Source organism: Protopterus annectens, chromosome 2.part1 (genome assembly GCF_019279795.1).
Source record: "Protopterus annectens isolate FY-2018-M chromosome 2.part1, PAN1.0, whole genome shotgun sequence".
Classification (NCBI taxonomy): Eukaryota; Metazoa; Chordata; order Ceratodontiformes; family Protopteridae; genus Protopterus; species Protopterus annectens.
This window is the reverse complement of record NC_056729.1, coordinates 701,200,724-701,221,093: the sequence shown is the minus strand read 5'-3', so window position 1 is coordinate 701,221,093 and position 20,370 is coordinate 701,200,724. Positions and strand designations below refer to the sequence as shown.

The window sequence follows — 20,370 nt, the reverse complement described above, 5'->3', positions numbered from 1 at the left end:
CTTTCGCTTTTGTCTGCCCCGGCTCATGGACCTCTCCCTCCCTTTCTGATGTTGCTCTGCTATGGGTAAAGAGTTCTCCTTCTTTGTATACCACTTGTTGTGTCCTAATTTTATTTCTAACAACCTGTGGTTTTATCACTTGTTCAACCGTGGCTTGATTCACCTCTGATTGTATAGGTGGTGTGGGTGGTGTGTTGGCATGTAAATTTGTTGCGCTACCTTGTTCATTGGGTGCAATGCCATTACTACTAATTGTAGTTTTTATTATATGTTGCATATGGTTTATTAAATTAAATAGATTTTAATAATTGTATTCACTAATAGTCTCTATAAATATTTGTTATAAATCCACATGTCTCTTCAAATGCATACGTTTTGTGCTCATCAAACATCAATGATTGAGTATAAAAAGGGTGTGTTAGTCAACGGTGAAATTGTTGGTTTGAAAAAGCACTTGTTATACCATTGTCTGTCAGTGGATCCAATAAACCTATTTTGATTTATTACGTCTGAAGTTCCTAGCATTTTGTCGTGAATACGAATATATGAATATAATTTGTATCATTGGTTATTTAGCTGTGTCTGCTGCTGCTTGCTGCTGGTCTGAATAGACCTGGACTTTTTTATTACAGCGTTTTGGTTTGCTTACTACACTGAAGGTTTGGTCGTCCAATTTGGTCTGAATAGACCTTGGTCTGTTACTAAAAACATAAATTTTTCCTGGCTTGTCTTTAACATTTGCTTTGAGAGCCCTACAATGGAATAACACGATTTGAATTATCTCGAAGCAGTCTGAATTAACCAGAGATAACAGCTGACGTGCAACGGGTTTTGTTAGCTTTCCGTTTCGTAACGGAACAACAGTGGAATTTTCTAACTACCTTGCCGTCTGAAAAGACAGTGTGAGTTTACAAAGAAAGGTAATTTTATTTCAAATTGAAAGTTTATCTTAAAACTTGGTTTGCTTTTTGCTGCACGTTCCTCGTAACGGAAAAACAGTGGAACTTTTCATTTTCTTGCCGTCTGAAAAGACTGTGTGAGTTTACAAAGAAAGGTAACTTTATCTCAAACCGAAAGTTTATTTCAAATTGAAAGTCATTCACATGCTTTCTGTTTTTTGACTATAACTGAATGGCTCATAAGAGCTGACACCAACTTTTATTTTATTCAATACGTACTGTTTTTATACAGTTGGTGTAAGACTCGGCAAAGTGTTTTGGCTGGTTTGCTTTATTTTTATTGTGTGCTGCATCGAACATTTATTTTCCGCAAATACACTAGCCGATAGCTCTATGGCCGATATGCAAAGCACAGGCAATGCTATTGACAATGTTGAACTTCCATATAATCCGTCTAATAGTATGAAGAAATACAACTCAAAGGAGAGGTTTAAACGTTGTTTGAATGATGTGTGTAATCCGTTAATGGACTGTGTCATTACACCTGTTAATAGTGAGGAGCCGCTTGATACCGATGTAATGGCAAAACTGAATTCCGAATTGAACATCTTAGAGGCTGAGCTCCTTAAACTCAAAAGATTGCAATTACAAAGATTTCACTTTGAAACTTGCATACAAAAACATATAGTACCAAGGGGACTCAGAATTTTGAAAATGCCAACAACGGGAAACACGTTTCCTGAACTTTTGAGGCGTTGGCAACAGCTCAATTTGGAAACGAGCTTTAATTATATGAAACTTTTAAATGATTATTTTTTACCAGAAGAAAAGGAACTTTGTAAATCTATTGAATGTAGACAGACTGAAATGTACAATAGTTATGATGATGTATTATTAGACTCCAAACTTGAGCATGTAATGGATAATGTTGCATTGTTTGAGAAAAGATTGTTTGAACAGAAGAAACACAAGCTAGCCAGAGACACTTTTGATTTTGCTAATGATCAGGTGTTCACTTGGCCAAGGTTCTCTGCAAACAATACTGTTAGATCAGGAGGGTCTCAAACACAGTACCATAGAACACACAATAATGGTTTTAAACGTACAGACACCACAGCAAATCCTAGAGCTTCTACTCCAAATAATATATCTAAAACAATTAGTAGTAATGGCATTGCACCCAATGAACAAGGTAGCACAACAAATTTACATGCCAACACACCACCCACACCACCTATACAATCAGAGGTGAATCAAGCCACGGTTGAACAAGTGATAAAACCACAGGTTGTTAGAAATAAAATTAGGACACAACAAGTGGTATACAAAGAAGGAGAACTCTCGCGCCCTTTACCCATAGCAGAGCAACATCAGAAAGGGAGGGAGAGGTCCATGAGCAGGGGCAGACAAAAGCGAAAGGCCCCCAATTACGAACAAAAGGAACCCACCATCAAAAAGATGTGGGAAAGATTAACTTAATACACAATCTGTCAGATAGACCATTAAATAGATATGAAGAGGAGGTATTAAATAAAGGTTTAACATTCATACCTTCTAAAAATAGCACTATTTCTGACAGTATTCTGGATTTAAAGTTGTTCACTCGTAATCTACAGTTGAAAGTCATGTTTGACAATAAAACATCTACTTACATCTCTACAGGTTTTAAAAACCTAGTTTGATGATACCTTCTTTACATCCCATTATAGATGTATTTGGCAAAGCAGTAGAGAAAGACCTCTACTCCATGCATGGTAGTAATACTAAACACAGTAAACAAAATTTGTCTTATAAGCAATCTCAAGCTTTAAAAGATCTAATGTCAGATAATAATATAACGATCAAACCAGCTGACAAGGGGGGTCCTATTGTGGTCTTCAACAAAACAGATTATGTAGGGAGAATGTTGAATTTATTGGGAGATATTGAATACTATCAGGTCATAACTGAGTCTGAAGTTATAAGAATTACAACTAATGTTTATGACAATCTTGAAGACATGTGTAAAATGGGCTTGATGGACTTTCAACTTTATAACTTCCTAATTATTGAAGACCCAGTAACACCTATTATAAAGGGCCTCCCTAAAATTCACAAAGATGAACTCAACCCACCCATGAGACCCATTGTCTCAGGGCGTGGTTGGGTCACAGAAAACATATCTTTTTATATAGAGAAATTATTACATCCTCTATTAGAAAAGCATGACATTATACTCAAAGATTCCAAGGATTTTTTACTGGATTTTTATGAGGTCACTAAGAATCAACAAGACAACAATAACCTAATGTTAGTAACCATGGATGTTAAATCTTTGTTTACTAAGATTCCGAATGATTTGGGTTTGGAATTCTTGCATAACCATCTTATGTTATATTCAGGTTTAACACCAATTAAGATAGATTTTTATGTACTCTTTTGGAGCTTGTTCTTGATAGTAATGTCTTCCTATTTGGAGACTTACTATTTGGAATGCTATGGGCACACCTTGTGCCAATAGCTACGCCAACCTAGTAATGGCTTATTGGGAAGAGAACATGCTATGCAAATTAAAAAGTTACACGGAACATGTAATTTTTTACAAGCGTTTCGTAGACAATCTTTTTTTCTTATGGCAAGGTAATATTCAAGACTTATTAAACTTTGAGAAAGAAGTGAACATGTTGGTGGACTTTCTTAGTTTCACCATGGAATACTCAATACACAGCATTTCCTTTCTGGATATACAGATTTGGCGTCTACCTAATGGGGCATTTAACACCGGTATGCATAGAAAGTCTTGTCATAGGAACAGTCTGCTAAGTAGAGACAGCATGCACCCCCCCCCATGTATTCAGAAATATCTTAAAAGGACAGGGTATGAGAGTCTCGAGGTTAAACTCGAATATAGATACATTTGAGAATGAGATAGAGGCCTTAGCAATTAGATTTAGAGATAGGAACTATAAAAATGGTGAAATCAATGATGCTTTGAGTAGAGTCATGGAAATGAGGCATGGTAATGCAGTACCTATTTTCTCTGAAGATGGTCGAAATGAATACAGACAGAATAATCGACAAGTTTCATCTCATGACAATAATCTCATCAGATACACACTTCATTATACCATGGACGTCCATGCTATTAAAGAGTGCATTATAAAACACTGGGGAATTCTTCAGTTAGATCCAGAGATTTCACAATTTATAGATGAATATCCCAGCTTTGCTTATAAAAATAAGAAAAATTTACATAAATTACTTTGCTGTGTTGACCATACTAAAAACAATGTTTCTAATTTAGTAGGTACTAGCCCATGCAATGGTTGCAATTATTGTTGCCATACATCTAACCTATCTATTTTTGTTCACCCAGTTACAGGTGAAATATTTTACTTGAAAGCTCATGCCACTTGTAATTCTAAACATTTGATTTATATAGCTAGATGTGTCTCCTGTAGTTCCTTCTACATAGGGAAAACGGACAGAATGTTGAAGGAACGTATCAGGGAACATCTTTATCAAATTAGGATAAAATCACAAGTCAATGCTCTATCCAAACACATTCTCAATACAGATAATACACATTGTTTCTCTTTTTCAGTTTTGCAAGTTTTGCAACCCAGTATAAGAGGTGGTGATGTCAAAAACATCACTGAGTCTGTAGAAACCCAATGGATAATAAAAACCAGAGCACATTGTCCTCCGGGACTCAATGACAGAGTTCCTTTGAAACCCATGTTAAAAAGCAGGAGACATAGGCCCAAATGAATGGCATTTAGATACCTTCATGTAACATCAGTGTGTATATACCATTACTTTATACCATTTCTGCCCTATATTCATACATTTTTTGATACATCCATATATCTCATACACATTTTATATAATACTGTCCTTTGAACTTTACTGGATACAATAAACTTTTTCTCTTATTCATATGCAGTATGCATATTTCATACACATATATTTATTTTCATCCGCAGCACTTCATATCAGTATATTTACCATCATATACTATTCATTGTTTAGCGTTTCACATTAATAATGTATAATTAAGCTCTAGTTTTATTTTCAGTTTTGTTAGAGTGAATGCGTTTCTTATTTTACATTGAGAAGGTAGATATGAATTTATTATGTGATATTCATTTAGAATTTATGGCACTTTCACACATACACCTATATATACATATTTGTTTTTTATACATATATATATTTTTAAACTTGTCATATCATTATCAATTTTATTATTTATTATTTTTTATTATATGTTGCATATGGTTTATTAAATTAAATAGATTTTAATAATTGTATTCACTAATAGTCTCTATAAATATTTGTTATAAATCCACATGTCTCTTTAAATGCATTTGTGCTCATCAAACATCAATGATTGAGTATAAAAAGGGTGTGTTAGTCAACGGTGAAATTGTTGGTTTGAAAAAACGCTTACCATTGTCTGTCAGTGGATCCAATAAACCTATTTTGATTTATTACAACGTCTGAAGTTCCTAGCATTTTGTCGTGAATACGAATATATGAATATAATTTGTATCATTGGTTATTTAGCTGTGTCCGCTGCTGCTTGCTGCTGGTCTGAATAGACCTGGACTTTTTTATTACAGCGTTTTGGTTTGCTTACTACACTGAAGGTTTGGTCGTCCAATTTGGTCTGAATAGACCTTGGTCTGTTACTAAAAACATAAATTTTTCCTGGCTTGTCTTTAACATTTGCTTTGAGAGCCCTACAATGGAATAACACGATTTGAATTATCTCGAAGCAGTCTGAATTAACCAGAGATAACAGCTGACGTGCAATTTTGGTTAGCTTTCCGTTACTTACATTAGGCGGAACAACAGTGGAATTTTCTAACTACCTTGCCGTCTGAAAAGACAGTGTGAGTTTACAAAGAAAGGTAATTTTATTTCAAATTGAAAGTTTATCTTAAAACTTGGTTTGCTTTTGCTGCAAAACAGTGGAACTTTTCATTTTCTTGCCGTCTGAAAAGACTGTGTGAGTTTACAAAGAAAGGTAACTTTATCTCAAACCGAAAGTTTATTTCAAATTGAAAGTCATTCACATGCGTTCTGTTTTTTGACTATAACTGAATGGCTCATAAGAGCTGACACCAACTTTTATTTTATTCAATACGTACTGTTTTTATACAGTTGGTGTAAGACTCGGCAAAGTGTTTTGGCTGGTTTGCTTTATTTTTATTGTGTGCTAACAGAAATGTTAGTTCACTTCCTGCAAATATTAGCTCAGAACACTTCACATTCCTCTCAGAAAAGAAACATTACTAAACAGTCCTAAATATTAAACATGCCGACAGACAAAACAAGTCTCAGTGTTAGCTATAAATAATGCACTTCCTTGGTGTTGGAGGGATTAAATCTGTAGTTGGTTCCAGTCTCTCAGATAAGCAACATTCTACAACTCTGCTCAAATATGTTAAAGGTTGTACAGTGCAGCAGAACTCTTATGTGCCAAAACGCAACTTTTAGACTCTGACTAGACTCAGTCTAACTCATTATTCTCTGCAAAATATCAGTAGATAGTCCTTACCTTTCCAGTTCATTAACAATAATAATTTCATCAGCCTCTCCTTTGGACTCTATCCCATAACTTCTTTGTTAATCACCCTTAAATTATCCTCAAATGTGTCATAAAAAAGTTTATTTTCATTCTCTTTCCTCCTCCATAGCTATCTTACCTTTCTTCATTGTGCTGCTCTGTATTTCATCATCCTCAGCTCTTAACTCCCTCAATATCCCCTTTACTATTTCACTTCCAGTAAAAGACACCCGGTAAATATGTAAATAGTCCAAAAATCCCTAAATATGTCCTAGCATTTTTCACTCCCACAAACGAGTATTCTTGTGAAAATAATTCCCACTTGTAAATGTCTGCTCTTGTTCTTAACCTTACAGAACACATAGCATGTTGCTGTCTATACATTACTGACTTCTGTAGTGTTAATATTAATTCTATAATGTGCTTGTGCTCTGTCTACTAATGAAGTTGTCTGGCAGGATGTCCTGATTTTTTTATTTTTATAATATAATAGTTTTGACTTCTTCCATTCAATGTATAGTGTAAGTTTCATTTTTATCACAACCTACTTCTACATGGTTTACTATCAAAACATCAAACGTCACAACGTAAACTGGTCAAAAATGGGGTTAATATGTTCAATGTGCTACATATTAATTAGGTGACATTGCCAAATTGAAATACCGAGCATTTCGAATTTGGCAGTTTTCGATGTCAGCCAGGATACACATCTGTCGCAACTTACCTGCTTGCTTTCCAGCAGTATAAACAAATGCAGTTCAATACTGCACAATGATAGAATTCACATTTTTGCAGGAAGGCAAGCCCCCCTGCACCCCCACACCCCCTGTAAACTCTATATTTCGACTCCAAGATTGCACTGCAGTGAGGAAAAGGATAAATTTCCTGATCCGCACTGTGCCACAATCTCTATTTGTAATACCAAACACATATCAGCGAGTGCACAGTGGCATTCACTGCAACAGACACTTGGAGAATTGAAGGTTGACAATATGGGACTCAGTCAAGTGACATTCAACATTTCTGGGTTCCCCAAACTTCATTCTTCATTTTGATAGTAAACCCTTCTACATGCATTTTTTTCTCAGCTTTTTTCTCTGGATCTTTGATGAAAAAACGAGGCTGCCCAGCTGGCCTAATGTATCATCAATTGCAAACAACTGTATAAGTTAAATATATTGTCTTCACTAAGCTAACTACCCTAAAGGGCCCTTTTAAGCCTTGGCAACAACCTGAGATCAGAATCAAACCCTACACCTTATACCAAAGAGGGGAGACTTTAACCATTATATCAAATCAACTCAAACCCTAAATGTGCTTTGTGTGCATTTCATGTGCCTTCATTCTATCGCTTTCAGTGAACCAGTTTTCTGCATCTGGAAGACATTCTTCTTATCCACATTGCATTAAAATGTGTCTTTTTTCACTTTCTTCACAGCTGACCTATTTTGGTTTTTACATGTCACTGCTAGGAACAGTGTCTCCTCCAACCCCACTAAAATGTAAGGGCTGTCATTTCAATGGGTTATCATACTCTCAGCCACTGTCTTTTGTTGTGTGTTGTTTGTCTGATTGCCTTGTTAGTGTGTTTTTATATCAGTTTTGTTCAATAAGTTCAGTGGTTTGTCATATTTTGGGTTGGGTTATGGGTTTTTGTTCTGTAGTTCTTTAGTATAATTTAAGTAGAATTTATATGGTTGTGTTTTTTCTTTAGTATGAATTTTTGTTTTTGTATTTATGGTATTTTTATGGTTACGGCTCTCTATGCTGTTTGTTTGATTCACTTAATCACAGTGAGATCACTGTTTGTGTGAGACCAGTATACACTTGTTTAACTGTTCACAATTATATTCTCTCTTGCCATGGCTTTGGAATTATGTAAGTAATGAGGTTCAGGATGGCTTGCCCCCCCCCCCTCACAAAAACATTGCTTTTGTGTTTTCTTTTATCTAAAGAATGCTTTTTTGAACAAAGCATTCCACATTATGTAGTAAGTGGACTGAACACAGGAAAAAAAATCAGTGTGTCTATTAATACGAAAGGATGCTTTCTTGTTGGAAAACAGTCTGTTACACAATGAAAACTGAAATGAACTAAAACAAATTCAGATCCTCTTTTTGTCTGCAGAGAGTAAAATAGGTAAGGGGATTCATTTTGAACTCTAGGCATCTTAGGTACCTTTCAGTTGAGGATATAAAGGTAAAATTGTGCCACTTCTGGATGTCATTTTATTTAGAAGTGAAACTATGGCATCTATGTGAATGAGTATTTTTTATTTTGTTTGAGGTTAAGTACTTCTGCTGAACATGCATTCAACTGTGAGATCATTTATTTTCACACTGCGTCTGTATGGAGGCAAATGTTTCCTACTTTCTTTGAACTCAGCCTTTGTAACAGTATAAAGCCCAGCTTATTGTGCTTTAAAGATGTTTATAATTTATTAAAATATACATCTGGACCACTGTGGCCATACTTACATATTTGCCTTTATCTAGACAGTCACGTGTTCCTGAAGGAAGAAGAAGAATAAGTTATGTTTTATGTATTCTTAGTTTTACATCAAATACTACCATATTTCTCCGTAAATAAGACCTAACCAGAGAATAAGTCCTAGTATGGTTTTCCAGGGTGGTCACGATATAAGCCCTACCACAAAAATAAGCCCCAGTTAAGATTGTCAACAAGACATGATGGATGTGTTGAATTATAAAAAAATCATATTATTGACGCCTGTTGACTGAGGTTATCGTACCCTGCTCACCATTTTCAGACCATTCGGACTCCCAACTTCTTCTCTTTGCAGACAGTCATAAGATTCTTTCCCAGGGAGTCCTCCATGATTCTTACTTTAACCCTAATCCTCGCTCACACTTGACATTTGAGATCCTTGGCCCATAAACACTGTCAAGTGTACTTTGATTGGTCAATGTACAGACGTCGCACATAAAACATACGCACTTGATAACAAACAGGTGTAGTTGTGTCTTCTTAACTGTCAGAGTTTTTGTTGCCACTCCTATCTCGTAAGTCTTCAATTAACCCCTCCAGACAAGATGAGTGCAAAAAGAAAGAGCTATTCAGTAGAATACAAGAAAGGAATCATGGAGGACTCCCGAGGAAAGAATCTGATGGCTTTCTGCAAAGAGAAGAAGTTGGATCTCCGAACGGTCCGAAAATGGTGAGCAGAATATGATAACCTCAGTCAACAGGTGGACGAGGGAAATGCTAAGAAGTGCAAGTGTGGATCAGGATGGCAACCATTATTTCCTAAGCTGGAAGACATCATCTGTGAATGGATTGCTAACAGGAGAGCAGAGGCTTTAGTTGTGAGCAGGGCTGATATTCAAGCATTTGCCCTTGCAATGGTACCACAGTTAGAAGTATCCCCAGAAAAATTCAAAGCATCACAGCATTGGCTGGATGGCTTCCTTCAGTGATATGAACTGTCTCTAAGAAGATCAATAACACTGTTCAAGCTGGAAGATACTGAAGTTATTAAACATGCACTTCAAGTCCTTTGTCGATGGCATCGATTTTTCTAAACACCAACTCTCCAACATGACTGCTATGGATGAAACTGCAGTGTTTATGGGCCAAGTATCTCAAACAACAATTGATCAGAGTAGTGCCTTGTCAATCTACATTCCCTCCACTGGTTACAAAAGTGCACATGTTACCCATATTTTGGCAATTCATCTAGATGGAAAGAAAAACCCATCTCTAATCATTAGTAAGGGCAAGAAAGATAAGATTGAATGTGTTTCGGTCATTTACATTTTTGAAACCGAAAAAGCCTGGTGCACACAAGCAGTTATAAGGTAATGGGTTGATGTAATGCTGCCACTTGTTTTGCGACGTGGCAAAAGAGGTCTGCTAGTCTGGGATTCAGCCAGCACTCACTGTGCTAAAGACATGAAGAACTTCCTTGCACAGAGAAGAATAGATCAAATAATGATTCCCGCAGGAATGACTGCCTATCTCCAGACTCTTGATATTGCAATAAACAAGCGATTCAAGGACCATTTGTGCTTGGAACTCAATCACTACATTGAAAATAGAATGGAGAAAAATCAGCATGGAAACTTTGTGAAGCCTAGCCTGCAAGAGGTTGTGACTTGGGTGAAGAATTCATGGGATAAAATCACTGACAGCTGTGTTGCCAATGCACTATGTGCAGGCTACATGGACAAGTAGTGCTCATTTAAGGAGAGCTCTATTTCTAAGCATGACAGGTTGGGACCAATGGTTCTACAGGAAATGGAGTCAAAAGAAATTCAGCCAGAATTTGGGGGTTGGAGACATATGACAATGTTCCAGAAGAAGATGACATGACTGTATTTGAATAACTTTTCCATTATGGGGGCAACAGAATGGATTGCTTCTGCTTTCAGCTGCCAGCAAGCTCTTGTCAGTTTTTTGACTTTATTGTATTAAGGTAACATTTCATTATCAAGGGTAATTACAAAGTAAGGCCACTAGTTCCCAGACTTCATTTTTATGACTTTTCATCATTCTTCTCTTACAGTTTGGGTAAGGAATAAAGAAAGTATCACCACTCAAAAAGTGGCACTTACTCACCTGTTTTATTCCCCTCCTCCAATACACATACATTGAGATTTTTCTGCACTTTCTACTAAGCATGAAATATTGCACTGTGAAAGCCAAGGTGTACATATTCTGAAGTTGAAATGTTTGTTGCACTGTTTATGTAGAATTCTCACACAACTGTTAACACATAACCCAGAACTGTTGCCCAATAATGTAAAAGTACCAAATAAATGTCAATTTGTGGACATGAATAATTGTCGATTTGTGTACATGAATAAATGTCGATTTTTGTACATGAATAAATGTAGATTGTTGTACAGGAGGGAGGTAAATAAGGCATCCCCAGATACTAAGCCCTAATGCATATTTTGGCAGAGGAAAAAGTATAAGACCGGGTCTTATTTTCGAGGAAGTACAGTACAAGGGGTGGGATGTCACCCAGGGCTGGGACCCGGAGTCTGACAGCATGTCCCATCATCCCTTAACTCCTGGAGGCTGGCAAATCATGCAGTGTCCCCGTACCTTTGGGCCCTCTTAGGGGGACTTCCTTCTGATCACTGCCAGCCTCGTGGAACTCCCCTCACCCGCGGAGAGGTAGATCCACCCTCATCAAGACTTCCATGTGTCCCTGCTCTCCTGTGCAGAGCACCTCCAGGGACTTTGTGATATTTCAGGGATGCCATCTTAAGGACTTCCATCAGGAGGGACCCCCTCATGGCTTCCACATCTACCCAGGCAGGAGAGCTCTTTTCCATGGTTACATAACTCCTGGAGGCTGCCAAATCGCAATGTGACAACTCTGCTCTTGGAGCCTCTCAGGAGAGCTTCCCACTAATCCTTCCCAGCCTCACGGAACTCTGCTGGGCCACGAGGCCTTAGCCAGACCCTCATCAAGACTGCTGTGTACCCCTGCTCTCCCATCCAGAGCACCTCTGGGAACTTTGCAATATTTCAGGGATGCCTTCTTAAGAACTTCCATAGGGATGGACCCCCTCATGGCTTCCACTTCTACCCAGGCAGGACAGCTCTTTTCCCAGGTTACATAACTCCTGGAGGCTGCCAAATTGTAATGTGTCAATCCTGCCCTCGGCTCCTCTCAGGGGTGCTTTTCACCAATCCTTCCAACCCTTGTGGAACTCTGCTGGGCTGCGAGACCTCAGCCAAACCATTATCAAGAGTTACATGTGCCCCTGGTCTCTCATCCAGAGCACCTCCAGGGACTTTGCGATATTTTGGGAATGCCATCTTAAGGACTTCCATCCAGAGGGACCCCCTCATGGCTTCCAGATCCACCCAGGCAGGAGAGCTCATTTCCCATGTTACATAACTCCTGGAGGCTGCCAAATCATAATGTGTCAACCCTGCCCTCAGAGCCTCTCAGGAGAGCTTCCCACCGATCCTTTCCAGCCTCGTGGATCTTTGCTGGGCCGCGAGACCTCAGCCAAACCATCATCAAGAGTTCTGTCTTCCCTTGATCTCCCATCCAGAGCACCTCCAGGGACTTTGCAATATTTTGAGAATGCCGTCTTAAGGACTTCCATCCAAAGGGACCCCCTCATGACTTCCATATCTACACAGGTGGGAGAGCTCTTTTCCTGGGTTACATAAATCCTGGAGGCTGCCAAATCGTAATGTGTCAACCGTGCCCTCGGAACCTCCCAGGGGAGCTTCCCACTGATCTTTCCCAGCCTCATGGAACTCTGCTGGGCCACAAGGCCTCAGCCAGACCCTCATCATCAAGATATCCTTGTGCCCCTGCTCTCCCATCCAGAGCACTTCTTGGGACTTTGTGATATTTTGGGCATAACGTTGGGTATCGGGTGATGTCAGATGCCTTCATCCTGCCTGGCAGGAGCTCTCCTGGCCCTGCAGATGTCCACCGCTTACTCCCTTAAGGACTTCCATTGTGGGGGCTCTGCCTGATCCCACTTAACCATGGAGGAGCTCTTCGGGCCCCACAGCACTCCACCAGGTGCTCCCTTGAGAACTACCATCATGGGGGCCTCCATCTGACCCTGCTCACCCAGGCAGGAGCTCTACAGACCCCACAGCCATCCACCAATCACTCCCTTGAGGACTTCCTTACTGGAGGGGGGGCATGATCCAGACCTTCTCACCCAGGTGGGAGCACTCCCTGCCCAGCCGCTTTCCACCTCTCTCCCCCTTCTGGACTTCCATCCCAGAAGAGGCCATGGTCAGGACCCCTGACGCAGGCAGCAGCTCTTCCAGCCTGGCCATTTTCTGTATCTCTCTCTCTCCCTTAAGGACTTCCATTGGGAGGGTCCCCCTCATGGCTTCCACTTCTACCCAGGCGGGAGAGCTCTTTGCCCAAGTTACATAACTCCTGGAGGCTGCCAAATTGTAATGTGTCAACCCTGCCCTCGGAGCCTTTCAGGGGAGCTTCCCACTGATCCTTCCCAGCCTCATGGAACTCTGCTGGGCCGCAAGGCCTCAGCCAGACCCTCATCCAGAGTTCCGTGATGTCGGTTCTCCCCTTTACCCTGCACCTAGGGCATTCAAACTCACACAGGATACGGCCCCAGGTCCCGGCATTTCAGCCCATTTTGCCTCACACCTCCATCTCTCTCCTCAGCAGTGCCAGGGACTGACAAACGTGCTTTGCTTTGAGCCTTCTGGCATGTGCCCCCTTGCGTCCTGAATGGTGCTATTCACAGGGCAGCATCCCTGCAGTGCTGGGTGAAGGACCAGAAACTGGCCTGGCACCTGCAGATGGTCCTGGGTGTGAGACACCATGGCGGTCGTATCTCCACACCCCTGGGGGCTGGGAGGACAGGATCGCAGACCTGGCTTCAGGGACAGCCCTAATCATACCCACGCTGTCGGTTAATTCCACCAGCTGGTCCCGGGTGCAAAATGCCACGGTGGCCATATCTCCTCTCCCCTGGCACCGGGAGGATGGAATCCCAGATCTGGCTTCCCCGGATGGACCTCTGCCCTCTCCCAGGAACCATGCACCAGCTGCCGAGTCACCTCTCTGGGGATGACCCTTAAGCCCATGTACACAATCCTCAGCCCCCTCTGTACTAGCACAGGTTCCAGCTATTTGGACGGAAGCATCGGAGGGGTGGAGTGAGAAGAATGACTAGGAACCTCCTGCCGCATGGGAGGCCTCATTGCCAGATCACCCCTTCAGGGATGACCCTTAAGCCTTGGTATGTGGACCTCAGCCCCCTCTGCACCCGCAGGGGTTCTAGTTATCTAGACATAAGCACTGGAGGGTGTGGAGCAAGGGGTGCATCCGGGGACCTCCTCCCATGGGGGATGCTCCACTGCCTGGTTGTACCCAGACCCCGCTCCCTCAATCCTACAGCCAGACCCCATGCACGCCGCCAAGGAGCAAAGTCCCACCAATGATCTGGATGTAGGGGAGAGGGTGGGCGGTGCTCAGGCTGGGACGGCCGAAGATGGGTCCCCCCTCCCTGGGAAGGCATGAAGACCATCCCCCATCCTGCGACAAAAGCTTTGCTCGAGGGCTAACTTTCAATAGATTGCAGCTTTTTGCTGCTCTGCTATGTACAAAACCCTGACCCAGAATCAGGTTGTCTATGAATGATTTACCACCCGGTTCCCCACAAACATGCAGTGCATGGCTGGAGAGAGATGGACCCCTTCCATCTGCGCTCCAACCCAGTGACAAGCGGCACTCCTCACTGAACTTGCGTCCGGCTATCCCTGGCCAACTGCAGATCTGCGGCACTGTGATATCATTACATTTAGGCAGGATTCTGACTTAGACACATTTAGTCATAATCCCACAGATGGTAGCTTCAAACCATTGGCTCCTCAGCCAAGCACATACACCAAATTTCTGAATCTGCAGTTCCTCTCGTACTGAGCAGGATAACTATCGCAACAACATATCATCACTAGGGTAAAAGTAACCTGTCTCACGACAGGCTAAACCCAGCTCACGTTCCATATTAGTGGGTGAACAATCCAATGTTTGGTGGATTCTGCTTCACAATGATAGGAAGAGCCGACATCCAAGGATCAAAAAGTGACATTGCTATGAATGATTGGCTGCCACATGCCAGTTATCCCTGTGGTAACTTTTCTAACACCTCTTGCTTAAAACCCAAAAAGCCAGAAGGATCATGAGGCTCCGCTTTTATGGTCTGTATTCATACTGAAAATCAAGATCAAGCGAGCTTTTGCCTTCTGCTCCATGAGAGGTTTTGTCCTCCCTGAGCTCATGTTAGGACACCTGCATTACTCTTTGACAGGTGTCCTGAGCTCACCTTAGGACACCTGCATTACTCTTTGACAGGTGTACCACCCCAGTCAAACTCCCCACCTGACACTGTCCCTGGAGTGGGTCTCGCCAAGAGGCCTGGGCGCTTGCAGCCAGAAGTGAGAGCCCTGGTGGGGCTTGCCACCCTGCCTCACTGGGTAAGTGAAAAAACAATAAGAGTAATGGCATTTTACTGGCCTCCCACTTATTCTACACCTCTCATGTCTCTTCACAGTGCCAGAGTAGAGTCAAGCTCAACAGGGTCTTCTATCCCTGCTGATTCTGCCAAGCCTGTTCCCTTGGCTGTGGTTTCACTAGGTAGTAGGTAGGAACTCATTCATCCATTCATGTGTGTCACTAATAAGATGACAAGGCATTTGGCTACCTTAAGAGACTCATAGTTACTCCCATCGTTAACCTGCACTTCATTAAATCACATTGTTTCAACACCCATCTCGGGCCTTCGCAATGCTTTGCTTTAATTAAACAGTTGGATTCCCCTGGTCCACACCAGTTCTAAGTCAGCTGCTAGCTGCTGGATGATGTGGGACGCTGGTCAGGACCGGCGCCCACCACAGCTGGGGCAATCCACAGAAATGGTCCAGTGCACATCCAGACTCACCGCCGCTGTCCCCCCAGCCCTCCAGGAGGAGGGAGCTTGGTGAGGGGGTGACACATTGTCCAGTTGCAGCACACTTACAGCCCCGCTTCATGTCCGAGCCTGAACGACCCAGCCCTTAGTCAATCCTTATCCCAAAGTTACAGATCTGGCTTGTCAACTTCCCTTACCTACATTGTTCTAACATGTCAGAGGCTGTTCACTTTGGAGACCTGCTGCAGATATGGGTATGGCCTGGCACGAGACTTACACCCTCTCCCGGATATTCAAGGGCCACCTGACTTCGCTGGAACCACAATGCTTTCCAGGGCATGGGCCCCTCTCTCGGGGTAAACCCATTCCAGGGTGCCCTTCCCTTTACAAAGAAAAGAGAACTCTCCCAGGGGCCCCCACTGGCTTCCCTAGGATTGTTTGCATCACCACACTGGATGCCGCAAGGCGCCCATCTCTGCCACTCCAGATTCAGGGATCTGAACCGACTCCCTTTCAATCAGCTGAGGGTGACAGAGGCCATCGCCCATCACTTCGGAATGGTGTTCGCCTATCTCTTAGGACCGCCTGACCCATGTTCAACTGCTGTTCACATGGAACCCTTCTCCACTTTGGCCTTCAAAGCTCTCATTTGAATATTTGCTACTACCACCAAGATCTGCACCCACGGCAGCTCCACCCAGGCCCTCGCCCTGGGCTTCAGTGCCACCACCCTCCTACTCATCGTGGCGTAGCCCCCTCGGATCCCAGTGCAGGCAACAGCCGAGTATGGGCCCGACGCTCCAGTGCTATCCATTTTCAGGGCTAGTTGATTCAGCAGGTGAGTTGTTACATGCTTCTTAGTGAATTCCGACTTCCATGGCCACCATCCTGCTGTCTATATCAATCAACACCTTTTCTGGGGTCTGATGAGCATCAGCATCGGGCGCCTTAACCTGGCATTTGGTTCATCCCACAGCACCAGTTCTGCTTACCAAAAGTGGCCCACTGGGTGCTTGCATTCCACGTCTGGCTCCAACAGCGAATCAGGCTTCTTACCCATTTAAAGTTTGAGAATAGGTTGAGATTGTTTCAGCCCCAGGACCTCTAATCATTTGCTTTACCAGATAAGACTGCGTCCATGGAGCACTAGCTATCCTGAGGGAAACATTGGATGGAACCAGCTACTAGCTGGTTCAATTAGTCTTTCGCGCCTATACCCAGGTCAGATGATCAATTGCATGTCAGGACCGCTAAGGACCTCCACCAGAGCATCCTCTGGCTTCAACCTCCCCAGGCATAGTTTACCATCTTTTGGGTCCCACCAGGTGCGCTCATGCTCCACCTCCCTGACAGGACAGGTGAGATGGGCTGGCAGTGCACCCACTGTGTGAGGCAGGGGGATCCAGCCTCAGCCGTCACATGCCTGCCCTCACTTTCATTGTGCTGTGGGGTCTCCTGCCCGCACTTGGACTCGTGCACCTGTTAGACTCCTTGGTCCATGTTTCAAGATGGGACGGGTAGGTCACTGATGTCGCTGTAGACCCCGGGCACCCAAGGTGAGCCCGCCGGCCCAGCGGGGGGATGAGGTTCAGTCACACTGAGGACAGTCCAGCCCAGTCAACAGTCCTGCCAGGAGCCAGGGGCCCATGGCCCCCACTGCGAGGGCAAAGGTGGGTGTGGCGGCGGTCATTTTCCATGACCCCGGGGCATGGCGAGTGCTGATTTCACAGGCTGTTACACTCCCCTCTGGAGAGGGGAGCCAACTTCTGCACGGCCTTCACGGCCAACCCAGAGCCGGTCGCAGCTCACCGCAGCGGAGGAACTGTACCCGATGGTGGCCAGCATGCCCAGGGAAGGTCCCCCCCCCGGAGGGAGATCTGCCTTGCCCAAGCGTTCACTGCAGCTGCCGAGTTGAATCCTTTGGGCAAATCGTGCAGACCCCACTCATTTACCGCTGAATGGTTTCACGCCCTCTTGAACTCTCTCTTCAAAGTTCTTTTCAACTTTCCCTTATGGTACTTGTACACTATCAGTTTCGTGTTGGTGTTTAGCCTTAGATGGAGTTTACCACCCGCTTTGGGCTGCATTCACAAAAAACCCGACTCCGGAAAGACCTGATCTCAACATGCCAGGGGCCGCCACTGGCCTCACACCGTCCACGGGCTGAGTCTCGATCACAAGGACTTGGGCCCCCAGGGTGGTGCCAGGGAGATGCACTTCTGTATGCCACATTTCCCTGTGCCCATCACCCGGGCGCAGATTCAGTGCTGGGCTCTTCGCTCTTCACTCAACGTTACTGAGGGAATCTTGGTTAGTTTCTTTTCCTCCACTTAGTAATATGCTTAAATTCGGGGGGTCGCCACGTCTGATCTGAGGTCGCATTCCAAGTAAGGTTGTGGGTGGGGGGTGCAGGCACAGGACTTGGGGATGGCTGGACACCAATCCTCCCCCTCAGCCCTCGCATCAACTCCCCCATGCCAACGGACTCTGGGAGGCAGAGGAGGAGGGCCAACATGGCCCTGGCATGCGGGAACCAGCACAGGCGGGCATCGGGCCTCACCCTGGGAGGGCAGTCTGGTGGCAGTACCACCAACAGCCTCCGGGGGGGTGGGATGGACATGCGCCTGTTCCTTCCCGTCCTCAGATGGGCTTCCTGGCTTGTGGCCGTGGGGGACTCTTCTCCTCTGTCCACGTCTCTCCCTGGGGGATGGGGGGCCCAAATCGTGCTCCCTCGACTCCTCGGCCATGCCTTTGATAGGGGCTGGACACCCCAGGGTGCGATGGAAGGCACGACGACCCTCAGACAGGAGTAGCCCTGGGAGTAACCCGGGGCTGCAAAGTGCGTTTGAAGTGTCGATGTTCAATGTGTCCTGCAATTCACATTAATTCCCACAGCTAGCTGTGTTCTTCATCAACGCATGAGCCGAGTGATCCATCGCTCAGAGTTGTACAGGTCTCATTCACCGGGGCACCACTGCCCAAGAGGCATCGCACCTCAAGATGAGCACACAAGGTTTCACAGGCATCATCACGGGTGTCCGGACCGGGGTTACTGGACCTATGCCGCAAGATGGCAGGGAGTCTCATGGCAGATAGCGTGCAGCCGCACCACCAATCTTTCAGGTCTTTGAACTGATGCCCCTCCCATGGAGCAAGGCATCCTCCACAGGTACCCATAACCAACATCAAGGGGAGAGGACTCTGGTGTGCCACCCCAGGGGGTGGCCCCGCATGGCCAAAGGGGAGGCCACTGTCCCCCTGCCTGGATGGCACCCTCTCCCTCCCCCTACCACATGGGGAGCCAGCCACCTCTGGGGTGCATGGCAGACCACACCGCTGGGCTGGGCGCACCCTCCACCACCATCCCCTTGGGGGAGCAGAGAAGTACCCTCACCTCCCACCGTATGGATGGGAACCCTCTCTCCCGCTGCTGGGAGGTGAGGGGGGACAGACACCACCCTTCCTCTCACTCCCTCCCCCCAGAAGCCGCAGGCTCAGTCCCGCTGGCCTCCACCAGGGAGCATGGAGAGATAGGGGTCAGAGAGAGACAGAGAGAGAGAGAGAGAGACATAGAGGGCTGGGGCAGTGGAGCAAGGAGAGGCCCTAGTACCTGAGGATGAAGCCATCCGGGACCCTGGGCATTAATGATCCTTCCACAGGTTCACCTACGGAAACCTTGTTATGACTTTTACTTCCTCTAGATAGTCAAGTTTGATTGTCTTCTCGGCGGCACCACTGGGGCCGTGACCAAGTCCAGCAGGGCCGATCCGAGGACCTCACTAAATCATCCAATCATTAGTAGTGATGGCCGGTCTGTACAAAGGACAGGGACTTAATCAACGCAAGCTTATGACCCGCATTTACTGCGAATTCCTCGTTCGTGGGGAATAATTGCAATATCCAGTTCCTATCACAAATGGGGTTTAGCGGATTACCTGGATCTGTCGGCCAAGGGTCGACACATGCTGATCCATTCAGTGTAGCATGCGAGCAGCCCCGGACATCTAAGGGCATTACAGACCTATTATTGCTCAATCTCATGTGGCTAAAAGCTACTTGTCCCTCTAAGAAGTTGGAGACGACCACATTGGGCCACATGACTAGTTAGCATAGCAGAGTCTCGTTCGTTATCAGAATTAACCAGACGAATCACTCCACCAACTAAGGAAGGCCATGCACCACCACCCACAGAATCAAGAAAGAGCTATCAGTCTGTCAATCCTTTCATTTCCTGGCTGGGTGAGGTTTCTCATGTTGAGTCAAATTAAGCCGCAAGCTCCACTCCTGGTGGTGCCCTTCCATCAATTCCTTTAAGTTTCAGCTTTGCAACCATACTCCCCCCAGAACCCAAAGACTTTTGTTTCCCAGAAGCTCCCTGGCGGGTCATGGGAATAATGCTGCCGGATCTCTAATCTGCATTTTTTATGGTCGGAACTATGACAGTATCTGATCGTCTTCGAACCTCCGACTTTCGTTCTTGATTAATGAAAACCTTCTTGGCAAATGCTTTTGCTTTTGTTGGTTT

The 20,370-nt window shown here is 44.4% G+C and overlaps 2 non-coding genes across 2 annotated transcripts; both read right to left on the bottom strand.

Annotated features, from left to right (window-relative positions):
- Positions 1-14,475: 14,475 nt before the first annotated feature.
- LOC122795242 lies at positions 14,476-18,224 on the bottom strand. The gene has a single exon (XR_006363823.1). It is a non-coding gene; the product is annotated as a 28S ribosomal RNA (ribosomal RNA).
- A 414-nt stretch (positions 18,225-18,638) lies between these two features.
- LOC122795081 lies at positions 18,639-18,792 on the bottom strand. The gene has a single exon (XR_006363725.1). It is a non-coding gene; the product is annotated as a 5.8S ribosomal RNA (ribosomal RNA).
- Between the last annotated feature and the right edge of the window lie 1,578 nt (positions 18,793-20,370).